General features: G+C 34.7%; 1 long non-coding RNA gene across 2 annotated transcripts; it reads left to right on the forward strand.

Annotated features, from left to right (window-relative positions):
• The first annotated feature begins 4,954 nt into the window (after window positions 1-4,954).
• On the forward strand, window positions 4,955-7,770 carry LOC122585385. Of its 2 annotated transcripts, XR_006321698.1 has the most exons (7): window positions 4,955-5,290; window positions 5,417-5,503; window positions 5,648-5,826; window positions 6,094-6,306; window positions 6,394-6,821; window positions 6,896-7,364; window positions 7,502-7,770. It is a non-coding gene; the product is annotated as an uncharacterized LOC122585385 (long non-coding RNA). The 2 variants fall into 2 exon arrangements; XR_006321699.1 differs by lacking the exon at window positions 5,648-5,826.
• Window positions 7,771-7,992: the final 222 nt, after the last annotated feature.

A 7,992-nucleotide genomic window follows, 5' to 3' on the forward strand; every position in this document is an offset into this window, starting at 1 on the left:
CATATTGAGAAACAAAATGACTAAAAGCAAAAAAGACATAAATACGAAAGTCACGTGTTTTGTAAATCTCCATCTAGATTTGAAAAAAAATCATCCCATCTTCTATCCCTCTTTCATATGTGGTTTTCAAGAAATCTTCTTTTCTTTCAGCTTTTACTTCTCCATATTGTAAAAAAAAATGGGTATAATGCCACATATCACATTCAACTCTTTACTTATATTGTTACAACCTTTTTTTTTTGGATAATTCTTTATTGTATTATTTTTGTTTTGATTTGCAAAAGCCGAAAAAAAGACTCATGGTAGTTGGGTTCATATATGGTTATAGATTAAATAGATGGGAGTATGAATTAACTCAATGCTGTGTAGGCTTCAAAATGTCATCATCTTATTGTTGAGTTGATTATAAAAACAAATTTAGGTTAATTTGTTATTATCCATTAATCATTTATCAATACTTATGTTTAGTATTATAAAGCATCAAAATATCATAATTAGTATATGTTCAACCTGCGTATTACACGGGTTAATAATCTAGTTAATTACTAAAATGCCATAAGTATTTATGTCCATTGATTAAGATATTTAATGGTTAAGATTAATTTTAAAGGGTTCTTAAAAGTTCTTACTTTTTATGGTCTCAAAATAACTTTTCACTTCCGTAATATACTACTAATATGTTTACGATTACAAAATTTCACATGACATCATCAAACTCATTGAGCCAATTATAAACACTTTCTTTAGAGTGTTATTGGAAGATTTGTTTTGAGAATATTAGTGTATGCAAAATGACAGAAACTCACGGCTACTATACCCATTTCATTTAACCATTTGAAAAATAAATTTATGTTCTACCGGAATTCTTATTTCAACTTTTGTAAATATCTGTTTACTAAAAGTAGTTACTCATTTTTCCCCCCTCTTATGCTAACACTAATAATAAATATCTAGTCAAACCATACCAATATATGGATATTTTTTTTTTTAATTTTTTTTTTATAGAATTTTCATGTTTCTTATTTATTTTTAATGATATTTAACAAATATAGGATTTCTTATTCCTATCTGTTATAATATTTATACTTCTATATATATATCTATACTCATTTATAATACAAACTAGGTGTTATATTTTTAAAATATCTTAATCTCTTAAAACATTTATAACATAAATCGTTTATCTACTAAATTACATTGATTAACTTTTTAAATCACATGAATTATTTTACATCCATTATCTAATTTTACTTGTCGTCGTTACCACTACAAGTCACCACCGCCATGCCGCCGTCTACACCACCACAATGCCTGTTATTTGTCTAATTTTTTTCAATGAATAATGAATTAACGATGTGCACATATTTTTCTTGCCATAAAAAACTGTAAAATATTAGAAGATGGATGGAAAAGGAAACTCGTAGCGATTAACTAATCAACTCTTTAAAATTAAAATTCAGAAAAACGCGCAAATTCAACCGCCACCGCAATAACATTCTGCTGCGTACTCCAAACGCAGCTAATTAACGGTCAATAAATCCCCATCTTCTTACATATTCTTCATTCTCAACTTTTAGCCCTAAAACCCTAACTAAATTCCAGATATAATCGTGATCCAGGTCCAAAATCATTAGGTGCGGCCACCATATCCATCTCTCTATTTGTTATTTCTACAACATCTCAATGATTATTTCTTTATTTCGCTCTACTTTATTTACATATTATTATTATTATATTTCTGTATAGAATTTTTAAAATTTATCCCAAATAGGTTTAACATGATGCATAATAATAATCTTGGTAGAATCATCACTCGTGCCCTTTTAAATGTTTGTTTGTTTGAATATTTTTTCGGTGTAAATTGTCCCAACTGCAAGAACGCTTACACACTCGTTTCACCTTCTCTTGTAGTCCTGTCCTCTCAAACGACCACTTTGAGGTTGTTGTAGCGGTATGTATTCTTGATCAGGGGTCTTGCTGTTTCTTGTTTTTGACATATTTTCGTCTATATGGACATTTGCGGTTTATGTTTGATTTTAATGTTTTCAATTGCTTTTGCAGTTCTCAACTACTAGAACGCTTAAATACCCGTTTCAACTTCTCTTGTACCTTGAGGCTTGTACTTGAGAGTTGATCGGGTGTATCTAAGTTGTTGTTGTAGCGGGGATTGCTTTAGCTTTTGCGTTTCTCCGCTTTTAATGATTTTGATATTTTATTGTTTTCAGTTGCTTTTGCAGTTCTCAACTACCAGAACGCTTAAACACCCGTTTCAACTTCTCTTGTACTTTGAGGCTTGTACTTGAGAGTTGATCGGGTGTATCTAAGTTGTTGTTGTAGCGGGGATTGCTTTAGCTTTTGCGTTTCTCCCTTTTTAATGATTTTGATATTTTATTGTTTTCAGTTGCTTTTGCAGTTCTCAACTACCAGAACGCTTAAACACCCGTTTCAACTTCTCTTGTACTTTGAGGCTTGTACTTGAGAGTTGATCGGGTGTATCTAAGTTGTTGTTGTAGCGGGGATTGCTTTAGCTTTTGCGTTTCTCCACTTTTAGTGATTTTGATGTTTTATTGTTTTCAGTTGCTTTTGTAGTTCTCAACTACCAGAACGCTTAAACACCCGTTTCAACTTCTCTTGTACTTTGAGGCTTGTACTTGAGAGTTGATCGGGTGTATCTAAGTTGTTGTTGTAGCGGGGATTGCTTTAGCTTTTGCGTTTCTCCACTTTTAGTGATTTTGATGTTTTATTGTTTTCAATTGCTTTTGCAGTTCTCAACTACCAGAACGCTTAAACACCCGTTTCAACTTCTCTTGTACTTTGAGGCTTGTACTTGAGAGTTGATCGGGTGTATCTAAGTTGTTGTTGTAGCGGGGATTGCTTTAGCTTTTGCGTTTCTCCACTTTTAGTGATTTTGATGTTTTATTGTTTTCAGTTGCTTTTGCAGTTCTCAACTACCAGAACGCTTAAACACCCGTTTCAACTTCTCTTGTACTTTGAGGCTTGTACTTGAGAGTTGATCGGGTGTATCTAAGTTGTTGTTGTAGCGGGGATTGCTTTAGCTTTTGCGTTTCTCCACTTTTAGTGATTTTGATGTTTTATTGTTTTCAGTTGCTTTTGCAGTTCTCAACTACCAGAACGCTTAAACACCCGTTTCAACTTCTCTTGTACTTTGAGGCTTGTATTTGAGAGTTGATTGGGTGTATCTAAGTTGTTGTTGTAGCGGGGATTGCTTTAGCTTTTGCGTTTCTCCACTTTTAGTGATTTTGATGTTTTATTGTTTTCAATTGCTTTTGCAGTTCTCAACTACCAGAACGCTTAAACACCCGTTTCAACTTCTCTTGTACTTTGAGGCTTGTACTTGAGAGTTGATCGGGTGTGTCTAAGTTGTTGTTGTAGCGGGGATTGCTTTAGCTTTTGCGTTTCTCCACTTTTAGTGATTTTGATGTTTTATTGTTTTCAATTGCTTTTGCAGTTCTCAACTACCAGAACGCTTAAACACCCGTTTCAACTTCTCTTGTACTTCGAGGCTTGTACTTGAGAGTTGATCGGGTGTATCTAAGTTGTTGTTGTAGCGGGAATTGCTTTAGCTTTTGCGTTTCTCCCTTTTTAATGATTTTGATATTTTATTGTTTTCAATTGCTTTTGCAGTTCTCAACTACCAGAACGCTTAAACACCCGCTTCAACTTCTCTTGTACTTTGAGGCTTGTACTTGAGAGTTTATCGGGTGTATCTAAGTTGTTGTTGTAGCGGGGATTGCTTTAGCTTTTGCGTTTCTCCACTTTTAGTGATTTTGATGTTTTATTGTTTTCAGTTGCTTTTGCAGTTCTCAACTACCAGAACGCTTAAACACCCGTTTCAACTTCTCTTGTACTTTGAGGCTTGTACCTGAGAGTTAATTGGGTGTATATAAGTTGTTGTTGTAGCGGGGATTGCTTTAGCTTTTGCGTTTCTCCACTTTTAGTGATTTTGATGTATGTTTTTGAGCTGTTCAATTGCTTTTGTATACCCATACTAGAACACCTAAACATCTGTTTTAACTTTTATTGTACTTTGAGGCTTGTACTTGAGGGTTGATCGTCTGCTGTAGGTTGTTCTTGTAGTGGGGATTGCATTTGCATTTGACTTCTCCTATCTTTTATGATCTTGACCTTTTGATTTTCGGGTTTACATATTTTACTAAAGTTTTCAGTTGCTTTGAAATCCCCTGCTAAAAATATCTACACTGAGTAACAAAAATTTAATAAAGATGTGCTCTTTTTGCTTTATAAATATGAACTGGTTTCAATAGATATACTAGATATGGACTATTTGATATCAAATTATGTTGTCACACCGCCATAGTGTGGATATTACACGCAAGTAAATTGTTAGTATTTGCAATTGTTTCTGTTACCGATCCTTCTCAATGCGAGGTAAATGGACTGTTTTGCCCTGTAAGAGTGCATGCACGGTAAACTATGGGCATGTTGACAGTTATTAGATGTGAAGCCTCTTTGTTCTGTTTCATATGGGGGATATAGTCTGTCAGAGTCTTTTGGTAATGATGGTCTAAAAAATAGAGTGGGGAACATGGTGGTGATGGGTTTACTGGTTTGGTTGTGCTCATTCAAGGAAGTAGCAGCAACGTGGAAACAGAACTTACTGATTGGACATTTAGTTGCATGTGCGGGTGGCAGTGGTGTACTGGTGTAGATGATAGATTTTTCTGAGCATGCTATTGGATCTAAATCAGAGAAAGAAGTAGTTCTGTATCTGCCGATATGAAACCACTCAAGTCATTTGGCTCATGTGTAAGCTGTTACTTCTTTTTGTATCTACATATCTTATAATCGGATAAGATGTGGTGTTGCAGCCCATTTACTTCTGAATGGGTCGATTTTGGGTTCTCTTTTTGGTTTACCTCAGTTGGATAAAAACAAATTAATCAAGTAAAGCGAAACATTCAAAAAGGTTAAAAGTTGCCCAAATTAAATATTGCTTTTTTAATCATATGTTATCTCCTATTATTGGTAGGTTCAAAAAAGGATAAGAAAGTTTATGTGGGTCAACCCATCCTACCCGGCCTGTTACATAAATCGGCCAATTCTATAAGAGGACCAGTTTTAACCAAGACTCTTTTTTCCATTACCCAACCGGTCACCTTTGAATATAATATTAGTATAGTAATCATGTTTTTGTCAATATGTACAATAGTTTCTAATGACTCTTTCTAGTGATCTGAATACGATAAAGGTGCCCATTGTTATAAAGTTTATCTAGATATGTTGCTTCAACAGACAAGGCGTTTCCAAGGTGAATGAAATTTTGTAAAAAACATATTACATGCTTTCCTTTTCACTTAAGAATTTATGGGTAATCTCCTTCCTTTTTTATTATTGTTTTATAAATATCGATCATTAAATAGTCAAATACTTGCAGAGGTATCACAGTGTGTCGAGAGCATCAATGGTGTCAGGAAAGGAAAATGGAAAGCCACCCTCAGCTTTTACGGTCCCGTTATTAAAGGTGTAGCTTTCTTTTACTTTTCTAACCATTACAATTACTCCCATTTCAAATACCAACTATGTAGCATATATACAAAAGTTTAAGTTTTATGTGTAATATAACTTGACCTGGATGTCAATTATGACTCTTGCGTATGTTTATTAGAGAAAGGAATTGTGGCAAAGTTCCCATGTGAGACTTTCTAGGAATATCACTATCCGAGCAGCCCCAGAAGGACTACCTTGTTTTACTAGGCCAAAGTTTAATTTTTTGAAGCTGACTCCACTATCCAGACTATCATGATGGAGCTCCAGTCAAAAACTCAAGTTGCTCTCGATTTTGAGGTCAGCAATCTTTCAGTTCATACATTCAATCCTTACTATATATGCTGCCTGTATTTACTCCTGCTGTAACTAAATGATGTCATGTAGCCATATAATTTATTAACTTTTATTAAAGAAAGGCATTCCATTCATATACTTTTAAACAAGGCAGGGGATTCAAACACGCTTAATTAGTTCCGACGAACCATGATACACAACTTACAAAAAATCTGACACGTGAGCTCACTACCGTATATCTCACATATGCTATATCTTTTGTAATGTTAGGGATTTCAAAATCAATTTGTTGATCTCTTGTAATCAAAATTTGGATGATGATGATGATGACGAGGATTATGAATGTAACGATAGCAATGATGAAGGAATGGATATAATTGTCTAAAATTGGTGTGAAGAGGTATGGGTGGCCTGTATACGTGGATAAAAAAGCCAAAGAAGAAGAAAGGAGACAAAGAAGTGGTGAAGTGAGATCCTGTACTTGTACGTATCATTTGCTACATTCGAAGTGAAGTTATCCGTTTCTGAAGCACTCGAGTTTCATAAAACTTGTTCATTTTGAAACTGCAGAGGATGCCGAGTCTTGAAGAAAGAAGAAATGCTTTTGAAATTGAAAAAGGGTGGGAGAGAATCAGCACCTTTTTTCTGGAAGTCTAGTGCATTATGATTCATACCAGTACACGCTTTCAGTAGTAATTTTAATTCCTAAATAGGGATTCTGAGGCAAGGTAATATTGTTAACCATTACATGATTCATACCCGTACACGCTTTCAGTGGTAAATTTAAATCCAGAAGAGGGATTCTGATGCAAGATAATGTTGTTAACCATACATGATTCATACCGGTACACGCTTTCAGAAGTATATTTAATTCCAGAAGCGGGATTCTGATGCAAGATGATGTTGTCAACCATGATGTTATATTGGTTGTTAATTGTAATTCATTGCAGAGTGTCTAGACGAAGTCCCACATACGAAGCTCTCTCATGTTCTAGGAGGTAAGATTTGTAATATTAGTAGTAAAAGCAAATTATTGAGGTGTACAACAAATGCTAACACCTTGACTCTTTAGATTTAGATCAAAGTCATAAAGTATCCAACACAATCGAGAAGCCATGGTTGTGGTCATCTGATGATAATCACCGGAGTAATCCAAGGGCCTTAAAAATAAAATACGTAATGGATTTTGAAGGCTATGCAGATGCTGATGGACCTTAGCTTGCCGGATATACCCCTCCATCGTCTCCTCCATTCCATGTTGGTGCATTGAACCGGTCGGAGCGCTCATTATTGCATGGCTATATGAGGGGATTTTTTGTATTTAGGAGGAAACTTGTTTTCATTAGCTCATTCTTTCTTTGGATGGACTTAATTTTATAGTCATAGTTTCTCATCGGGTTTAGTGATGATATAGATTATCTCAAATTCCTGTTCTTTTCTGCAGGGCGTCATCTAGTCAGATTCTTGAAGCCTTGCATATCTCGCATCTGGTGTCCTGTTGATAGTGAAAGAAATTCCAAATTGTTAAAACCACTCACGGGGTACTTTTGTTTGCCGTTTATGTTCTATTTTAAAACCACTCACGGGGTACTTATGTTTGCCGTTTATGTTCTATCTTTTGCGGTGTAAAAGCGTCATACAGTACCTTATATCCTTAAGTTCTTTGTTGTCTTGGCAGAACTTCATCAGGATTAGCCAAGTTAAGCAAGCCTTGTGGTAGCGGAATCCAGCTAAACAGCAGGGAGAGAAAAACGGAACATCCCAGGCGACTTAAGTGGATTATGAGAAAACAACTAAATAATCAGAGTATACTATCTTTATTTTTTTGGATTTCATTATCACGAGAGTTAAATTTAACATCATGTGTTGCCTAGCAACATGATGCTACACATTTGTGGAATTGGAGTTACTGCTCTTGTTACTTCTTAGACTTATATTTGCCGTTAATATCTTGTCTTCACAATAAAGATAATGTGTAAGAAACGCTGCCGCAATGTGTGGGTTTCCCACTCGTATATATATATATATATATATCCATGATTCTGTAAAACATGTTCAGTTCAAGATTCAGATATCTTTTTTGATTTAGTCAACAATCATCAGGTACGCTCACTATATCTATCTATTTGTTAGTTTTTACGACATCTGAATGTATTCAGTCAACAAGCA

The sequence above is a fragment of the Erigeron canadensis genome, chromosome 1, assembly GCF_010389155.1.
Source record: "Erigeron canadensis isolate Cc75 chromosome 1, C_canadensis_v1, whole genome shotgun sequence".
NCBI classification, from domain to species: Eukaryota; Viridiplantae; Streptophyta; class Magnoliopsida; order Asterales; family Asteraceae; genus Erigeron; species Erigeron canadensis.